General features: G+C 38.8%; 2 long non-coding RNA genes across 2 annotated transcripts; one reads left to right on the plus strand and one right to left on the minus strand.

The window, feature by feature from the left end:
• Positions 1 to 6,150: 6,150 nt before the first annotated feature.
• Positions 6,151 to 19,287, minus strand: LOC124291294. Its single transcript, XR_006902184.1, has 3 exons — positions 19,095 to 19,287; positions 16,747 to 16,751; positions 6,151 to 6,199 (listed from the first exon to the last, which is right to left on the minus strand). It is a non-coding gene; the product is annotated as an uncharacterized LOC124291294 (long non-coding RNA).
• Positions 18,117 to 19,563, plus strand: LOC124291300. Its single transcript, XR_006902185.1, has 3 exons — positions 18,117 to 18,196; positions 18,620 to 18,670; positions 19,358 to 19,563. It is a non-coding gene; the product is annotated as an uncharacterized LOC124291300 (long non-coding RNA).
• The last annotated feature ends 1,953 nt before the right edge of the window (positions 19,564 to 21,516 follow it).

A 21,516-nucleotide genomic window follows, 5' to 3' on the forward strand; every position in this document is an offset into this window, starting at 1 on the left:
TGCAGCCATTACTGCATCATGGAGCACAACCAGCCCCGGTGTGGATGTAGACGAGGATATGCCCTGGCTGTAGACGGGAAGACATGCCTAGGTAATGTACAGAACATCCCCAGAACTAGGACCTAGGACTGCTCGGTATTACTGGTATTGACTAATGCAGACTCTGCGAACACCAGACTCTTGACTAATGCAGACTCTGTGAACACCAAACTCTTGACTTATGCAGACTCTGTGAACACCAGACTCTTGACTAATGCAGACTCTCTGAACACCAGACTCTTGACTAATGCAGACTCTGTGAACACCAGACTCTTGACTAATGCAGACTCTCTGAACACCAGACTCTTGACTAATGCAGACTCTGTGAACACCAGAACACTAAAATATACCGGTATATCGCACTGCGCTTTTCAAGCGATACATATTACAATATGTTTGTCTGAGAACTGGTATATTGGGTTAAGAACAATGGTATATGAAGTTTCTGTGATTATCTTTATGGTTTGAATTAAAACCTACACATACTTTCATTCAGAACAAATGTTTTCCTTCGTTATTCAATGACAAAATGGCATACTGTAATGCTATATATTGTATAATAAGAACATAGAATCCCTGACTATGCAACCTCATTTTGAGATTGGTGTTATCAGAACCATAACATATATGTTTAGGGTCTTATAATGTAGAAAATAAGATCAACTTGTACAAATAGTGCCACTCGGTGTCAAACACTTAAGTTCCCAATATATAATATCTCGCAATACATATTGCAATACAATTTATTTGCTAATACACAGCCTTATACAACTGGAGCTATGGCTTATCTGTCCCGAGTGCTACAGTTTTGTAAAATTCAGTGTTAATTCATCTCGTGATTCATCTCATTGATGGCTATTTGTGAAAATGTGTATTTAAGACATCAAGTTGATATGGGCCATTCATAAAGAATGAAAACTGTGGAGTGAGGGAGTTTAGTTTTATGCTGCTTATAGCAATGTTCCAAAAGTATCACACCAGAAGTGGGCTTCACACATTCTTCCCAGAAAAGTGTGGAACCATTGAAATGAGCTAGATATCATTTTGAGGCAAATATTATGATGCTGAATGAGAATTGCTGAAAACAGTTTTGTCTATTGATGTTCCATAATGTCCACATCAGGCGCCTGTGAGCAGTCATGTGGAACATGTAATATTTCACCTGTTTCGGACATCAACGAGTGCACCTCCAAAACCAGCAGCCAGAATACATGTAACATTTCACCTGTTTCAGACATCAATGAGTTCACCTCCAACACCAGCAATGTTACATGTAACATTTCACCTGTTTCAGACATCAATGAGTGCACCTCCAACACCAGCAATGTTACATGTAACATTTCACCTGTTTCAGACATCAACGAGTGCACCTCCTACACAAGTATCCATGTTACATGTAACATTTCACCTCTTTCAGACATTAACGAGTGCACCTCCAACACGAGCAACAAGTGCAGCCATGAGTGTGAGAACATCCCCGGCACCTACAGGTGCTCCTGTCCCCGCGGGATGTCGCTGCAGAACGATGAGCGGACATGTGCAGGTACTGCATCAGACGAATCTCATAATAATAATAATAATAATGTGTCCATTTATATAGCGCTTAACTCCACACTAGGTATGCTCATAGCGCTAACAATCAAGGCACAGCACATTATTACCCCGGATAACCCAAGCTGCCTGTTATAGTCATATGACTATTCCAGTGGACTCTGGGACAGAATACCCGTGAAGATCCGGGTTAGAATTGGTCTTCAGCAACCCATGCTTGTCGTAAGAGGCGACTAACGAAATCAAGTGGTCAGGCTCACTGACTTGGTTGACACATCGTTGTATCCCAATTGCCTAGATCGATGCTCATGGTGTTGATCACTGGATTGTCTGGTCCTCACGGGATTATTTACGGTGTGGCTATAAAAAAACTAAACCAAACCCAATCTCAGTGAGTGAGTGAGTTTAGTTTGACGCCACACTCAGCAATATTCCAGCTATATGTCTGTAAATAACCGAGTCTGGATCAGAAAATCCAGTGATCAACAGCATGAGCATCGATCTGCACAATTGGGAACCGATGACGTGTCAACCAAGTCAGCGAGCCTGACCACCCCATCCCTTTAGTCGCCTCTTACGACAAGCATGGGTTACTGAATGTACATTCTAACCCGGACCTTCACGGGTCAATCCAATCTGAGACAGGTCATGAGTACCCGGTTCTGAGAAGCAGGAAAGAGGCTGAATGTAATGGGTTATATTGGGATTACACTTTCTCAGCAAAGTACAGATTCTAGTACTTTTGTGGACTCAACCAAACAAAATGACTAGAATCTGTACTTTACTGAGAATGTGTAATGCGAATTTGACCACTTTTTTAATGGCATTGTGTATTCAAGAGGCTTAGTCTGAAACCAGTCCAGAATGATCAGCAAACACTAGCCCTTGAGGATTCTGAGACAGAAACGTTAATGGTATCCTAATGTGTGCAGAACGGATGACTGCAAGTAGAATCACAGTCTGTAAATTTAGCCACTACAGTTTTAGCCACTTTAGAGTCTAGTTAAAATAACTTTGGGCTTGTATGATGAATAGATGCATGTCCATATTCTAAGAGAAAACATTCTGAATTTATGTCAAGATACAAAGTCCAGGGAAGTATTCTAACAAGTATATATCACAGATTGGTCCTGTCAGGTGGCCTATTTTGGAATGATTTTGATGTATCTTGATATGATTGAGAAATCAACTTATTATGTGAACAGTGATGATGGCCAAAGAAGTAACAAGGTTCATAAGAACACTACTAATGACATTCAGGGGGTATTCTTGTACAACTTGTTCGTCTGTTCAGATTGTGACAGCCAGCACTGGGGGAGTCACTGCAGCAACATGTGCAGCTGTGACCCCAAGGGCTCCCAGAGGTGTGACAAGACACTGGGCTGTGTGTGTTACAGCGGCTGGACTGGGGACAAGTGCGACCAGGACAAGAACGAGTGTTCCACCGTCACCTGTCAGGCCAACTCGGACTGCCAGAACCTGCCAGGATCTTACCGCTGTCAGTGCCGGTCTGGCTACTCCCTCTCTGCTGACAACACCACTTGTGAGGGTGAGTTGAAGAAACTGAATCCAACAATACCGTTATGAAACAGTTTTACGTGAAAACATGAGTTGAAGAAACTGAATCCAATAATACCCTTATCAAACAGTCTTACGTGAAACATGAGCAAGTCTGAGCAGAGTTGCCCCTGGGCAGTTCTTCCTTTCTGTTGTTTAAAAGATTTATTAGGTCTAGGATGGATCAGATTTTGCACTAACCCTTGACTGCTTTTGTGCTTCTTTTTCAGAAATGAATGAGTGCTCAAGTTCAAAAGACAACATGTGTGACCACAACTGCCATAACACTGAAGGAAGCTACTTCTGCAGCTGTAACCCTGGCTTTGTTCTTGAAGGGAAGGGCACCTGCAGAGGTAGGTGCATCTATATATCGTGCTCTATGAGAGGTAGCTGTATATATAGAGTTGCAAAGACATGTGACCCCACCTCACTACAGTGAGGGCAAGTGTATATATGTTGTAGGCAATGGATATATAGTATGACCAGAAATGATTGAGAATTTTATGAAAATGTTTACTTGGATTTTTAGTATAAACAACCTTGACCAGCTATCAAGTGCTTGGTTTCATTCAAGAGAGACAACTTCGTTAATCCTTTTTCATTAGTTTGTGAAGAGTTATCCTCCTTTGTTTACTTGCTCGCAGACGACCTTTTCAGTGATCCTCAGTATGGATGATTTAGAGAAGGGGAAGTTGATTTTAGAGTATTATAACAAGGACCTCAGATCAGCTAAAGTGATTTCAAGTAGAACAGGCATCCCTTTGTCAACTGTTTATCGTGTTTTGAAAAATATTGCAAATGGATATGGCATTGAGCACCAGGGAGGCACAGGTAGGCCCAGAAAATTGACTGTCGGTGACAGGAGGTGACTTGGTATTCTTGTTTCTTCAAAAAAAAAGAAGGAGTTTAGAAAACTGTGGCTGTCTGTAAGGAGACAATTAGAACTGAGCTTCATGCAATGGGTTGGCAGAAAAGTTGAGGAATTCCATCACCGATCATGAAACCTGAACAAAAGGAGCGAAGGTTGAACTGGTGCTTACAGCATAGACATTTTAACTGGGACAATGTGATTTTCTCAGATGAAAGGTCTGTGTGGCTGTTTCCTAATACACTGAAATTCTGGACCAAACAAACTGAAAAACCTTTGTATCAGCGCCCAAAGTACAGTTCGAAATTTAACGTGTGGGGTGGCATATCTGTGTTAGGGGCAACGCCCCTCTGTGTATTTGAAGGGAATATGAACAGTGAGCGGTACACAGATATTCTCGAGGGACATTTACTTCCATCTGCTCACGTGTTCTATGGAAATGTATGGAAACGACCCAAAACATCGTTCAAAGCATTCACAGGCCTGGTTTCGTACCCAAAATATGACATTATTAGATTGGCCAAGCTATAGCCCTGACCTAAATCCAATAGAAAATGTTTGGGGACTTATGAAGGAAAGTGTCAATAAGAAAAATCTGACAAATATTGCAGAAATGAAAGAAGAGGTGGTCCGATTTTGGGACAGCATGGACCATGACTTTCTAACTTCTTTGATCAGTAGTATGCCCTGCCGCATTGAAGCCTGCATTGCTGCCCATGGTGACTTGACAAAATACTAACTGTTCACCTGTCTTTGAATCTGGAGTTATGTTCTGCTAATATTCACATTTAATACGTGAGTAATGAGTGAAAGACATATAAAAAATTACAATCTTTACATTCTCAATAATTTCTGGTTTTACTGTACTTGAGTGGACTGTTCCAGACTTTGACGAGTGTCACCTTGCTACTAGCGGCTGTACACAGGAGTGTACCAATACACATGGGGGATATATCTGTGACTGCTTTGAGGGATTCACTCTAGATGGAAGTGATGGAAAATCATGTATACGTAAGTTCCCTTATATTCTTAAGTAGTCATTATTAAATACTGGATACATTCTACCTGGATCTGTAAGTAAGCTAAGAAACTTGAGGGCTACAATATGCTGCCAATGGTCTGTGCTTCCTCAGCAGAATCATAACTTTTTTTAATGATTATTTTAGATGAAGACATGCATGCTTCATTTGAATTTGTTATGTCATAAAAATCCATGGAATCACTGAAACATATAGATTACTTTACATTTTATAATACACAGTGTACATTTATGGTCATGTTTTCGATAAATATTCTCAAAGGACTATTAAGTTACATATCAAGAACAAGGATGATGATTGACTGTACAGTAAGTGATATTTTTTTGCTTGTGCTGTGAGTGGTGCTAGGATAGCCTAGTGGTAGAAGCATTGCCTGATAATGCCTGTCTCATGTCATGTCATGATTACAATATGTAAACCCGTGAAGATCCGGGTTAGAATTGGTCTTCAGCAACCCATGCTTGTCGTAAGCTCAGGCAACAAATGGGATCAGGTGGTCAGTATTGGTGACTTGGTTGCCACATGTCATCATATCCCAGTTGTGTAGATCGATGCTCATGATGTTGATCACTGGATTATTTAGTCATATATCTGGACTAAAGGGGCGTTGAACAACAAACAACAAACTTTTAGCTATCTGTCTCCTGCTGTGCAAGTTAGTGTATATGTAACTGGTAAGAAAGGTAGGGTAGGGTATTTTATGTTTGTTCTTCATTTCCCTACAGTGCTAGGGGAATAAGGTTAAAAGCAGCTTGAGGTCCATCTCATTTGTGAAGCAATAAATATACAAGTGCTACGTTCATGCCTCTTTACGTTTATTATAGAGATGACCGAGTGCTCCAACACAACAAGATGTTCTCAAGGGTGTCGAGTCAGTGATGGTGTGGAGGTCTGTTTCTGTAGTCCTGGCTATCTGCTCAACACAGACGGAGCCACTTGTGATGGTAGGCCAATACTAGGAACAAATCAATCATAAACTTCGGGGTTTGAAAGAACTATATTTTTTGCATTAATGGAGTTTTACAACACTGTTTCAATACATGTTGTGGATTTATGCAAATGGACTCACGGGATTTTACGTTATGATTCCTTAGTCCAGTGTATGAAATAAGGCCCGTCCGACTGCCCGAGACGGGCTAGATTTCTGCTGGACTGTCTAATTTTACAGCCAGCCCGATGGACAGGTGAAAAAAATGTTCAGATAACGTGTCCTAGTGACTGGCACTGTCTATTTAGTATTTAAGAAGGACTGGTTAAATCTCTTCTGGGCTGGTAAGTGTTTGAAGTTACCAGCCCAGATGTCTGGCTGGGTTTTGGGCTTATTTCATACACTGCTAAGTCAAAATCATATTAAACAGCAGTTTTGTATCAGACATGGCTTATTGTTTTGGTCTATGTTCAGGGGTGGAAATAACTTTAAAATTGACAGTGTACTCCGGTACAGTTGCACATGTAAAGTCACTTGCCCTGATAATTTGTCCACTATACCGACCGTTTTCTTGCTGATTTTTTTAATAAACAACATAATTAACATTGGAAAGTCAACTGGACACCGGTACAGTGTGATATACAAATTTGCTTGCCCGACAGAAAAAAACACTGGACTCGGGCGTCGGGCAATGGGTTATTTCCACTCCTGATGTTGCTTTGTAAGCCAATCAAATGTCATGGAATCATTTGCTGTGTATTATAGTATAGAATATTTCATATTGTGAAGCTGGTGAATTTCAGTAAAATTGAAATAATGGAATAAAAATAGACTCAGGTGGGTATTTATCATAACAGAATGGGAACATACGCTGGACAGTTGAGGATGTGCAAGAAGATGACATGATTCTCTGGGCGGTGGGGTAGCCTAGTGGTTAAAGCGTTTGCTCATCACACCGAAGACCCGGGTTTGGTTCCCCACATGGGTACAATGTGTGAAGCCCATTTCTGGTGTGCCCTGCCGTGATATTGCTGGAATATTGCTAAAAACGGCATAAAACCAAACTCACTCACTCACTCACTCACTCACATGATTCTCTGTTCCAGACATCAAGGAGTGTGAGTTATCTCCCCCTCGGTGTTCCCAAGGCTGTGTGGAGTCTGTGGGATCCTACACATGTACCTGTGATGAAGGATTCTCCCTGGCCTCAGACAAAACTACATGTCATGGTAAAAGTCTAATAAACATAGTATCTTCATAAAACAAACTTAATGAATCGTGTGACTGGTCAAAAAAACTCTGGTACAAATAACTCTGGTCCATGGACATCCATGAGCTGTTGAAAATCAGTAGATGACATGAATAACATAGGCGGATCCAGAAATTTTCAAACCACACCTTGGCTCCGCCATTGCAAAACATTAAGTGGTCTTTTAATAGTCGGTGTGTGTGTGTGTGTGTGTGTGTGTGTTGGGGAAGAAGGTTCAAACCCCTGACACCCCACTCCCCCACACGCACACACGCACACCTCTGTCCGATTCGCCACTGAATAACACTAGATAGACATAGCTTTGTCAGACATAAATCAAGATATATTTTACCATTCAGTTTAGGTAGTAATGTGGCAGGTATGAAGTTTGTTTGTTTGTTTCCTTAACACTGCAGTATTACAGTGCTCCAGTAACTGCCTCACAACACCCTAGGGTTAGGCATCACACATATTAATGTTTAATACAGCCATGGATCTTCCATTGCCGAGCTATATTTAGTAGGGTAACCTGTTCCTGAAACTGCTGGAATGATAATAGACTGTCCTGAAGTTTCATGCCCCTAAGTATTGTTTGCTTGATATACTGTATACTAGTGTTCTAAAAGGTATTGTGTTGTGAGTCCCAAGATATGTTTGGCTATCACTTCAAAAGTATTGTTTGACTTGAAGGTGCTGATGTGTCTCAAACAAAATCCCAAACAATATTCCCTTTCCCTGACAGCGCCATGACCACACCCAACCCTAACCTGACCTACACAACTTCACATTAGTGTAGGGAATTGGTTAAAATCTATAATTGATGATTGGTTAATTACTAGCGATCAATCATCGAAAATAATTGGTCAGCGTCATTATTGAAATTTGTTCATGCACATAAAAATAAGGGACAAAATTCAGTTCTTTGGGGGTTTTGGGGGAAGAATTTCACATCTTTAAAGGATAACTAGTATGTTAGGAACATAAATTTCTTGGAATCTTTACGATAAATTCAATCATGACTTGAAGCGAGCTCGTAGTGCGTACGAAATGTAACAGACAAAACCAACCATGTGAAAAATATTGTTAATGAAAACAAGTGTTCCAGAATTGTTTGTGTTCGATTATGAGAAATTATGATCGATTGCTTGGTCGTTTAGTCACTACGACCAATCTTCGATTATTTCAATTAATCGGACCACCACAACTTCACATGTGCTAGTAACTGTCACAAAACTATCAGGAACTATCAAAATACTATTGCAATGGCTAAGTGGCCATGACAGCTATTGATGATTAAATTAAGTATGTATTTCGCATATCGTTCTCAGCATGTTCATACTGGAAGTATGGCCCCAACTGTACTCACAACTGCAGCTGCAACGCCGCCGCCAACACCATCAGCTGTAACGCAACCGACGGCAGCTGTACATGTAGGAATGGGTGGAAGGGAGCGACATGCACGGAGGACGTACCAGAATGTACCGACACCCCCAACATCTGCAGCGCCAACGGCGTGTGTAATGAGAGGAATGGATCCTACGCCTGTACCTGTCTTCCTGGTTATGTCAGAACTAATAACTCTTGTAGTGGTGAGTACAGGTGATGTATCCACCTATCATTAGTCGTATATGGATTCATATATTTATTCAGGTTTTGTTACTTTATGCCAAGCTGTGTAGGTTTAAGATGGCTGACTGTTTTCTTGCGCATTCACCAGGTCACATGTGAGGTTTATGCATGTGATGTGCTTCACACATGAAAGAGAGTTATCTCCCCCCTAAGTCTTTATCGCTGATACACCTCAAAACTCATGTAACTGGCTTCCACAAGAATTATCACCTTTGTGATACTAAGGATATAACAATGTTATGAAATTGCATCACAATGCTTTGCAGGCCATTGTGACATCATCAGTTACCATGACACCACAATTACATGACATCATTAATCTCTCAACCTCTGAAGCTTGTTACCTGTACATTGTACTCTCAACTCAGCGATTGTTACTGATTCAAAGGCAAAGAGCTGGAAGAAAAATCTTGATGATAAACAGAATCTCAAAACTCAACGCTCCCAGATAGATTTATCAAAATCCTCAGCCCCAGAGATTTAAATTTTTATTGTTTTTGGTTGGTGAAGTTGATGGATGGAGACCGTGCTTGATGATGTTTGTTTTGCAATTCATCATTGTCATTCCAGAATGAGAATCATGACTTTGCTGTGCTACTTATATCCTGATATCACATATACTAGTTATGTAAAGTAGTAATAGTGCATTTGCAGTGTTTGATTTTTGGATATATTGTATTGTTTTTATTAATAATTTAATTCATTAGTGTTTATCAAAGTTGTGATTGATTGAACAAAGTCTTTCATTTATTTCGCAGCTGTAAATTTGTATTTCATTGTTGGTATAAGCGAAAATAATTATGTGAATTCTCAGAAAATGTTGTAATTTCAGCATGTGATGCCAGACACTTTGGAGATAACTGTGTCCACGAATGCAGCTGTGTCTTCGACAACACCGAGTCGTGTGATGCTGTGACTGGCGGTTGTACATGCAGACCACAGTGGACAGGAAGCATGTGTGAGACGGATGTGGATGAATGTGCAGGCTCCGCCCCCGTGTGCACAGCAGCCAATCAGAAAGTGTCGGAACAAACTGGGATCATTTGAATGTGACTGTGATGCAGGATATGTTAAAGCTGCTAATGATGTCTGTGTTGGTGAGTCTTTGATTTACATTATCCATGGGTATTCTAGGTAACAAAATACCCGGTCCACTGCAATCTCTGCTTGTGGTAAGGAGGGATCATTTGATGTGAGTGAGGTTATTACGTTGCTTTTAGCAATATTCCTGCTTGTGGTAAGGAGGGGTGAGTGAGTGAGGTTTTGAGCAGCAATACCATGGCGGGGGACACCAGACATGGGCTTCACACATTGTACCCATGTGGGAATCAAACCCGGGTCTTCAGCATCACGAGCGAACACTTTAACCACTAGGCTACCCCATCACCCCAGGTAAGGTGGGACTCACAGGATTGGCGCGTCTGGCTCAGTGACTGATGCATGAGTAGGCATTTAGTCATCCCACAGATGACGTCCTTGCTTCATCAGCTTGCTCATAGGCTGGACCTCTTTGGGCATGTGGATAAGCATCATCATAATCATCCCTGACACGAGAAATGCCAAATGGGAACCTTAATTGGGAGGCAATCTCAGTAATTATGTGTTTCATTAATTCGTTGACTGAGCTTCCAGTGAATGATAACAAACACACAGGTGATGGTTTATACAATTGAATCTGTCAAATCCGGACTCTCTGTAATCCGGTTTTCTCAATAATCCGGACAAGTCCCTGAGTCCCGGCAAAATTGTTCTTAATTGATCATTAAAGCGTGTTTTATAATCCGGACTCTCTCAATTACGTATTACGGACTAGAAAAACAGTCCCAACAATCAACTTGCTATGAGAACAATGCTTTGTAATCCGGACTTAGCTGACTAAAATAACCGTCCATTGAATAAAGATCTCCGTTACTTCGGTTGGGGTCCTAATCACGGCCAAGTCAGACTACAACACAACTGGCAGTTTCTGTCTTGGATGTAAAAAGGAAGTATGTTCTAATAAACGTTTTACTAACCCCTAGTGTGGGAACCTGTTTTGGTTTTCTTTTTATATCATAACAGATCACTGTTAACGAGATTGTAATTTACTCAAAATGTTTTTAAAACAAAATGTTTCTATTAGCTGCAATGAAATCGTGTGTCCCCCAATATTTATAACTTCAACCCGCATTATTCACAGAAATCACTATCATATTGCGCCTACTCACGCCTCGAAGTGTAGTTGACAGAAAATGAATACGAATGCATAATTGGTGTAGCTGAACAATCACATGTCAACAAACTGTTTTCACGGTGGAAATAGCGAGATCGAGCTATTTCCGGCTCTGTATATGAGACAAATACACACAGTAATCTTAATCCCTGCATATAAGACAATGCCTAGCAAGAACAAATTAGAACTGAAAAGGTAAATAACCTTGTCTAGTGATGTTTAATTGCAAATTTGACGACTTTACTGGCAAAGTTGTCTTCTGTTGTTTGTTCACACAAAGCGATAGGATGTCGTTTTTCTTAGCCTCTGAAAAAAGTTTGACAAAAGTGTAACCCATAGATAAGCCGACCACCTTCTACAGTTTTTTCTTTGGTCCTCAATATTCGGCTTATAGACAGTAACTCATCGTGGCAGTGTCTACGGTAACGGACAAAAGTTGTCCAATCCAGACCGCTTTACAATCCGGACAAATGAGTCGGTCCTAGGCCAGTCCGTAATAGACAGATTCCACTGTACTATAAAACATGGAAGACAACAAGGAGTAGTATTTGTTTATTGTTATTTATGCAAATTAGTTGAATAAAACTTTGTCATTGCTGTTTTGAGGATAAACACAGAACAGTACAGGTGTTACATAATTTCTGTATTTATTAGCAAAGGTTTTATTAGTAACTTCCTGACTATATTGCAGATGAGAATGAGTGTTTGCAGCGCCACCTACACAGGTGTGAGTACGAGTGCGTGAACCTACCTGGGACTTACGACTGTGTATGCCCGCGGGGGTACTCTGGATCCGGGAACAACTGTCAAGGTAAGAATACCTCATTACTGTCTTATTATTACGTAATTAATTGTTTTGGGGTAAACTTTAATGCATCAAGCCAGACAATTTTAGCTGCATTCTTCTTTTTCAAATCTCCAAATACCAACCATTAATATGAGCAGAAAAAAATAAAACTGAAAAGCAATACATACAAATATTGATATGACTGAGCATTATGCAAATTAGTTGAAGAATCATTTGGAAAAGAAGAATGAAAAGTGGATTTTTTTTAATCTGAGGTTGTGATGTCAGTGATGGATTAGTTAAATCTTACTTATTCAGTCGTGCTGTGTTTCATTTGACAGCGGCATTCATCAGCTTCAACACAACCATTACACTGAACATGGATCGGCGCATCATCATCAACGGCAGTTCCTCATCTCAGTTGTATGTCAGTCTGCAAGACAGCATCGCTACATCCGTGAGTCCCCATCATCGTGATAGAGAGTGTCATGTTATTAACACAGTGCTCCATCTTATTGTAAATAGTGTCAAACACCATCTTATTAATACTTTGTGTCATAATATTGACATTATATAAATGTTATTATTACAGTTCATAACTTATTGATAAATAGTGTTGTGTTACTACGATGGTCCAACATCCAAGTCAAACACTATCTTAATAATACTTTGATTCATAATATTAATATGGTTCACATCTTAGTGATACACAGTGTCATAATATTAATCATCCTATTTCTACAGTGTCACAATATTAACTCAGTTCACCATCTTTGTGATACAAGGTGTTATAATAGTGACACATTTTACCATCTTAGTAATACTGTACAGTGTTATAATACTAACCCAAATACATCTTGATGATGCATAGTGCCATGATATTAACACCGTCCATCTTTATACACAGTGACATAATATTGACAGTTCATCTTAGTGATACAAGGTGTTATAAAAGTGACACATTTTACCATCTTAGTAATACTGTACAGTGTTATGATATTAACCCAAATACATCTTGATGATACATAGTGCCATGATATTAACACAGTCCATCTTCATAGTGATACACAGTGACATAATATTGACACTGTCCACCATCTTAGCAATACTCAGGGTCATAGATTCACCATCTTAGTTATACACAGTGTCATGATATAAGGTTTCATAATATTGACACTGTCCACGATCTTAGCAATACACAGAGTCATAATAGTCACCGTCTTAGTGATACAGAGTGACACAATATTCACCATCTTAGTGATACACATTGTCATAATATTGACACTGTCCACATCTTAGCAATACACAGGTCATATATTCACCATCTTAGTCATACACAGTGTCATAACATAAGGTGTCATAATGTTGACATGGTCCACCATCTCAGCAATACATTGTGTCATAATATTCACCATATAAGTGATACACAGTGTCATAATATTGACACTTTCCACCATCTGAGCAATACACAGGGTCATAATATTCACCATCTTAGTGATACACATTGTCATAATATTGACACAGTTCACCTTCTTAGCAATACACAGGGTCATAATATTCACCATCTTAATGATACACAGTGACATAATATTGACACTGTCCACCATCTTAGCAATACTCAGGTTCATATATTCACCATCTTAGTTATACACAGTGTCATGATATAAGGTGTCATAATATTGACACTGTCCACCATCTTAGCAATACACAGAGTCATAATATTCACCATCTTAGTGATACACAGTGACATAATATTCACCATCTTAGTGATACATTGTCATAATATTGACACTGTCCACATCTTAGCAATTCACAGGGTCATATATTCACCATCTGAGTGATACACAGGGTCATAATATTAGTTGTCATAATACTGACACAGTCCACCGTCTTAGCGACTCTCAGTATCATGACAGTAACAGTTCATCTTCGTAACCCAAAGTGTCATGACAGAAACACGTTTTCAATCTTGGTGTCATGATAGCAACAGTTCACTATCATAGTAACACAAGAATCATGACAGTAACACATTTTCAGTCTTAGTGTCATGACAGAGACTGTTCACTATCTTAGTAACACAAGAATCACGACAGTAGCGCATTTTCATTCTTAGTGTCATGATAGAGACATTTCACTATCTTAGTAACACAAGAATCATGACAGTAACACATTTTCAGTCTTAGTGTCATGACAGAGACAGTTCACTATCTTAGTAACACAAGAATCATGACAGTAGCGCATTTTCAGTGTTAGTGTCATGATAGAGACAGTTCACTATCTTAGTAACACAAGAATCACGACAGTAGCGCATTTTCAGTCTTAGTGTCATGACAGAGACAGTTCACTATCTTAGTAACACAAGAATCATGACAGTAGCGCATTTTCAGTCTTAGTGTCATGACACAGACAGTTCACTATCTTAGTAACACAAGAATCTCGATAGTAGCGCAATTTCATTCTTAGTGTCATGATAAACACAAGAATCATGACATTAACACATTTTCAATCTTAGTGTCATGATAGAGACAGTTCACTATCTTAGTAACTCAAGAATTATGACAGTAACACATTTTCAATCTTAGTGTCATGATAGTGACAGTTCACTATCTTAGTAACACAAGAATCATGACTGTAACACATTTTCAATCTTAGTGTCATGATAGTGACAGTTCACTATCTTAGTAACACAAGAATCATGACTGTAACACTGTTCACTGTCAGGTAAACATAGATGGATCTCTATAAAGAAGAGAAAATACATGATCTTTAGACATGTTGATTTTGAATTATGCAAACATCATATAATCCAGGTGGATTCTGTTGTGGAGACTGTGGCACGAGAAGCCTTTGTACCTAGCAAGACAGGCTCACTAAGGTGAGTAGGACTGAAGCTGCTGGGAATGGTATTTCAGTTATATCATGGAAACGAATAAGGGAACACATGAAAGTACAAGTATTCCTTTATTCCTTTTCAGGTTTCTTCACAAGGTGTGTATTGCACTGTGAGTGAAATTCGGGAAATAAATAAAAGAACACTTGTATTTTCATGTGTTCCCTTATTCATTTCCATTTACATGTATAAATCATGGTGTGCTGGCTTGGGATCAAAGTCCAAAGTGATGGAGGCTTTAGATATTTACCACTTGAAAATATTACACAATGTCTCCTGTGTTGATGCCAACATACATTAAATGGCTGCTATTCTCAAGAAATGCATTTAAGCTGCAATTCCATGACTCGTGAAGAACCATAATGTTTGGTTGGGAGACTGGACATGTTTTAGTTAGAAAATGCTGGCAAGACCAACTATTTTCTTCCTTTTTGGTCAAAATATGTTTTGTTTTCAAAATATGAATTAGTTTATTTGAAATAATACTTATTTGACATTATTTTGTAGCATTTGAAGCTGTCATTTTTAGAATTAATCTCATAACAACACTGACAACAATGTTTTCCCAATATTGGTTTTGACAAATACTGTCGGGAACTTCTTGCAGGAGTGGAAGTGTGATAGCTGACGTAGAGCTGCGTGTTGACACAAGGAATACAGACATCCCTTGGTCCATTCTGGCCGCCATCTTGCAGAAGCTTGCTGCCACACCTACCCTTCCTGTCAGTGGACAGATCGTTCCTCTGCAGACCGTTACTTATAATGGCACCAACAGTATGTAGCTTAATTTGGGATGGATTAGCCTTGAAATTTTGAAAATTTGACTATGTACTGTTATCATTACCGGTATGTATACCTCTCAGAACAAGTTATGGAAAACAATACAGTAAACATTTTCCCTCAAACAGTAAATGTTTTTCCCTCTAACAGTAATTGTTTTCCTTCTAGCAGTAAATATATTTTCCCCACAAACAGTAAATGTCTTTTTCCTTCTGACAGTTAATGTTTTCCCTCTGACAGTAAACATATCTCTTTCTAACAGTGTCTGTTTTCCCCCTAACTGCAAATGTTTTTCCCTTCTGACAGTCCCAAACTCAGCCGATGCCTGTGATGTACTGAAGCTTGTACAGCACCTCTCTGTGGACACTTTCTGTGTCCTAGGTCCAGGTGGTGTGCCCGAAACAAGGTGAGCTACAACGCTCTTGTGTCACACAACACCATTACATTGTACATATTGTCATTGAGTGAGTGATTGAGTTAAGATTTGAAGTCACATTGGCAATAATTCATCCACATCGTGACTAAATCAAGTTATAGATTTATGATAATTGAAAGAAAATTATAAACACCTGTCAAGGAAGGACAGTAAAACAACTAGACTATCACAGATATGAATTTATAATTAGTAATTAAATCTAGAACACTTTAACTATTTAACATTTGTCATTTTTTGTGTTTTGGTTGGTTAATATGTTGCACAGAGCTAATATTACAAGTTAATATGATTATAAAGTGAATATAATCTAACACTTACATATATGTTTGGACACAATTTCAGGGATCAGAATGATGAAGGTGAGAATCTGTATGACCAAATTTCCCACATTTTCTAACAATGATAAATGTTGATAAATGAATTGTAAACATTATATATAACTTTATTCTGTAGAAAGGCCACAGGCCCATGTACAATGTATAATACAATATAAAAGGAATGATGTGCACAATAAGTAGAACATATTTTTATATATTTACAATACCAATGCGCTACTTCGCATAAACACTTCCTTAATATATTTTGCATACATATATAAATAAATGCTGTTTTCATTTTGAAGAAGGCTATTAGAGAATTTCTATCTTTACAGTCAAAATTTAACATATATCTTGTTCTGAAATCATTATATTGTGGGCAAATAAACATGAAATGAAATTCATCTTCTAATATTATTGTAGTTTGTGAGTAGATTGTGAGCTTACTTTTCAAATGTTTTACCAGACCTTTGAATATAATATTATTATAGATCATTTGACTAGGACATAATTTGAAATTTGATACATATACTAAAGTTTAGCTTTAAACAATGTAAATAAATTGGTTCAACTTGAAATGATTTCAGGTGTTTCCGGTGTGAGGATGCTTGTAGTTTTGGGTTCAGTGGTCACTGCTGTTATTGTCCTGGTGGTCAGTCTGACTCTCATCCTGTACTGCTGCTGCTGTAGGGAAGAAAGACAGAAGCTCCACCAGAGTGAGTTTACTATTGCCATTTGATTTCATGTGCTACAGGGCGGTAGGTAGCCTAGTGGTTAAAGTGTTTGCTCGTCACGCCAAAGACCTGGGTTCGATTCCCCACATGGGTACAAAGTGTGAAGCCCATTTCTGGTGTCCTTAGCTATGATGTTGCTGGAATATTGCTAAAAAGTGGCATAAGACCATACTCACTCACTCCTGTGCTACCTTCCATTTGCTCCTTTAAAGATCCTGGTCAAGTCATTTCAGACATTTTTAGATTCCTAGGAACATAGTTTGGTGCTTTAGCAATATTCAAGCAATATATATCAAAGTGGGGGACACCAGATATGGGCTTCCCATTTTTGGAACTGGACCTTGGTCTTCAGTGTGATGAGCGAACACTTTAACCACTGGACTATACCAGATATGACACATTGCTCTTGTTGGTTGTGTGTTAGTTCTGGCTGACCTGAATTATAGTTCACAGTTTGTCAGCACCATGTCCATGCTGAGACAGGCCAGGGGCTCACTCACTCACCCAAAACCCAATCAATCAGTCAATCAACCAATCACCCAAAACCCACTCATTCACTCACTCACCCAAAACCCAATCAATCAGTCAATTTATCAATCAATCAATCACCCAAAACCCAATCAATCACAGAAACCCACCCACTCACCCACTCCTGTTATGTTGTTATCATTCCGATAACAGAGGTTCCATTGTATATCACCTTGTACAGACCTCTGTTATGTTGTGTTATCATTCCGATAACAGAGGTTCCATTGTATATCACCCTCTTGTGTTATCATTCCTATAACAGAGGTTCCATTGTATATCACCCTCTAGTGTTATCATTCCGATAACAGAGGTTCCATTGTATATCACCTTGTACAGACCTCTGTTATGTAGTGTTACCATTCCGATAACGGAGATTCCACTGTATATCACCCTCTTGTGTTATCATTCCGATAACGAAGGTTCATTATATGCCACCCACTAGTGTATCATTCCGATAACGGAGATTCCACTGTAGATCACCCTCTTGTGTTATCATTCCGATAACGAAGGTTCATTATATGCCACCCACTAGTGTATCATTCCGATAACGGAGATTCCACTAACCATGTTTCAGGTGGCCGAGGTAATGCAACATCCAACTTCTCGTGGGAGAACATGTTCAACATGCTGGACCCCGTGAGGAATGGCCAGGTAAGGATATCCATACATAAACACTACATGGTTAAAAGGAGTGAAGAACTGTTCCATAAGCTATTTTCCTTCAGAGGCATTTTGTGTTTGAGCAGATAAGGTATTCATCATCAATGTTCATGTTTTAAGTCCCACATACTAAGATGTCAAGTGATGAATATAAATATCCAGTTCTTTGCTCTAATATGGTCAGAATCACAGGTAATCTGTGCCAAAAAGTGCCAAAATATTTGAGTCAAGTTTAAACCTTTTAAAATTTCAGTTACCAATTAAACTTTTTCTACATCTAGTATTTAAAAACGATGTATGAGGACATTGATTTTACTAAAATCTGGCGAGGACTGGTTTTGTACTGGCTTGTTGAGTCACAGACGTTTTGGGTGTCTACAATCTGATTTACAGTGCAAAATGTCATATTTCCAGTTTGCAGTGCCAAGACCTGCATACCAGAAACAGCCAGAAAGAAGTTTGAAGGTAATTATTTTTCGGATCATTTATATATAACTAGAAAAATATTAAGCATCACCTGATTCTTCTGTAGCTTATCAGCAACACAGACTTCTATCTATCGACCATTTAGCAACTAATATATACACCACACATCTACTAAAGCAAGGGAAAAATTATAAGAACTGTATAACTTTTTATAAACATTGTGGGAATGTCATAAATGGTAGATGTGTGATATTGTCAGATAACAATCCACACTGACCATCTGTGAGGATATATTTGACACATCCCTTTCTGAAATGTACAGATTATATTACAATGTATTGAGAACATCACAATGCATCATGACATCTAGAGTAACGCAATCTGGAACTGATGTATATCATTTCAATATTGCATATGGCAGTGTATGAAATAAGGACTGCCCGAGGCGGGCTAGATTTCTGACGGACGGTCTAGATTTACAGCTAGCCGGCCCGATGGTCTGGTAAAAATTTAGAAGTTCCACACATCTGAGTAAATTCACCATATCTTGCTTGGTGTCTGGTCTGGTTAAATCCATTTTGTGCTGGTAACATTTTCAAGTTACCAGCCCTCATGTCTGGCAGGGATTTTGGCTTATTTCATACACTGCATATGGGAGATCGTATTTCCCAATAAATAATGAAATTTTGATATTTTGCAGTTATTGAATTTTTTAATTTTTTTAAGCATGGTCGTCATGAAAACAATTCTGTTGCCTAGACGACATGTGTTGAAACTGTCTGGCTTCACTAACCCTTGTGTTTGGTTCTGGTGGGATGTGACAGAGGTGTTGCAGATGTGAACATAACCTACCCACTACAGAGGACAGAGAGGATATATACTCATATATATTCATATACTGCAGGAAACCTGCTATCAATAAAAGTTCCACGGTACTTGACAGTCACTGAGTACAAGTACCTTGGAACTTTTATTGATAGCAGGTTAACGTGGAACACCAACACAGATGCCCTGTATATATTTATCTCTTTTTATGTTTTTAATAATGTCATATTTTATGTTGTTATTCATTTGTATTTTTGTCAAGCTCTGTGAACCAAAACGAGTTCCCTTTAAGGTAATAAAGTATTGTCTGTCTGTCTGTCTGAAAACCAAAACACACAGTACACATTTCATTTTTTTGCTCATATGTGTCATTATGCAACATAATATACTTATTCCTTTATTGACATATCATGTGTTAAGTCAGAGAAATCACACACATCTGTTGATTAAGTCAGAGAAATCACTCACATCTGTTGATTAAGTCAGAGAAATCACACACATCTGTTGATTAAGTCAGAGAAATCACTCACATCTGTTGATTAAGTCAGAGAAATCACACACATCTGTTGATTAAGTCACAGAGATTAAATCACACACACATCTGTTGATTAAGTCAGAGAAATCACACACATCTGTTGATTAAGAGAAATCAGAGAAATCACACACATCTGTTGATTAAGTCAGAGAAATCAGATTAAATCACATCCACACATCTGTTGATTAAGTCAGACACAAATCACACACATCTGTTGATTAAGTCAGAGAAATCACACATCTGTCAGAGAAATCACCCATCTGTTGATTAAGTCAGAGAAATCACACACATCTGTTGATTAAGTCAGAGAAACCACACACATCTGTTGATTAAGTCAGAGAAATCACACACATCTGTTGATTAAGTCAGAGAAATCACACACATCTGTTGATTAAGTCAGAGAAACCACTCACATCTGTTGATTAAGTCAGAGAAACCACACACATCTGTTGATTAAGTCAGAAACCACATCAGTCAGAAACCCTCACATCTGTTGATTAAGTCAGAGAAAACCACACACATCTGTTGATTAAGTCAGAGAAATCACACACATCTGTTGATTAAGTCAGAGGAATCCACACACATCTGTTGATTAAGTCAGAGAAAACCATCACACATCTGTTGATTAAGTCAGAGAAATCACACACACATCTGTTGATTAAGTCAGAGAAATCACACACATCTGTTGATTAAGTCAGAGAAAATCACACACATCTGTTGATTAAGTCAGAGAAATCCACACACATCTGTTGATTAAGTCAGAGACTACATCTGTTGATTAAGTCAGATCACACACATCTGTTGATTCAGAAGTCAGAGAAAACCACACATCTGTTGATTAAGTCAGAGAAATCACACACATCTGTTGATTAAGTCAGAGAAACCACTCACATCTGTTGATTAAGTCAGAGAAACCACTCACATCTGTTGATTAAGTCAGAGAAATCACACACATCTGTTGATTAAGTCAGAGAAACCACTCACATCTGTTGATTAAGTCAGAGAAATCACTCACATCTGTTGATTAAGTCAGAGAAATCACACACATCATCTGTTGATTAAGTCAGAGAAACCACTCACATCTGTTGATTAAGTCAGAGAAACCACACACATCTGTTGATTAAGTCAGAGAAACCACTCACATCTGTTGATTAAGTCAGAGAAACCACTCACATCTGTTGATTAAGTCAGAGAAACCACACACATCTGTTGATTAAGTCAGAGAAACCACACACATCTGTTGATTAAGTCAGAGAAACCACTCACATCTGTTGATTAAGTCAGAGAAATCACACACATCTGTTGATTAAGTCAGAGAAACCACTGACATCTGTTGGTTCCTGAAGAATGTACAGGCTCTCCTGATTTCTCCAGTACACGCCCCAGCCTTTGAGAGTTAGTGAGTGAGTCTAATTTTATGCTGCTTTTAGCAATATTCCAGCAATATCACAGTGGTGGACACCAAAAATGGGCTTCACACATTGAACCCATGTGGGGAATCGAACCTGGGTCTTTGTTGTGATGA

Source organism: Haliotis rubra, unplaced genomic scaffold (assembly GCF_003918875.1).
Source record: "Haliotis rubra isolate DU_JTF1 unplaced genomic scaffold, ASM391887v1 Scf113, whole genome shotgun sequence".
In the NCBI taxonomy this organism is placed as follows: Eukaryota; Metazoa; Mollusca; class Gastropoda; order Lepetellida; family Haliotidae; genus Haliotis; species Haliotis rubra.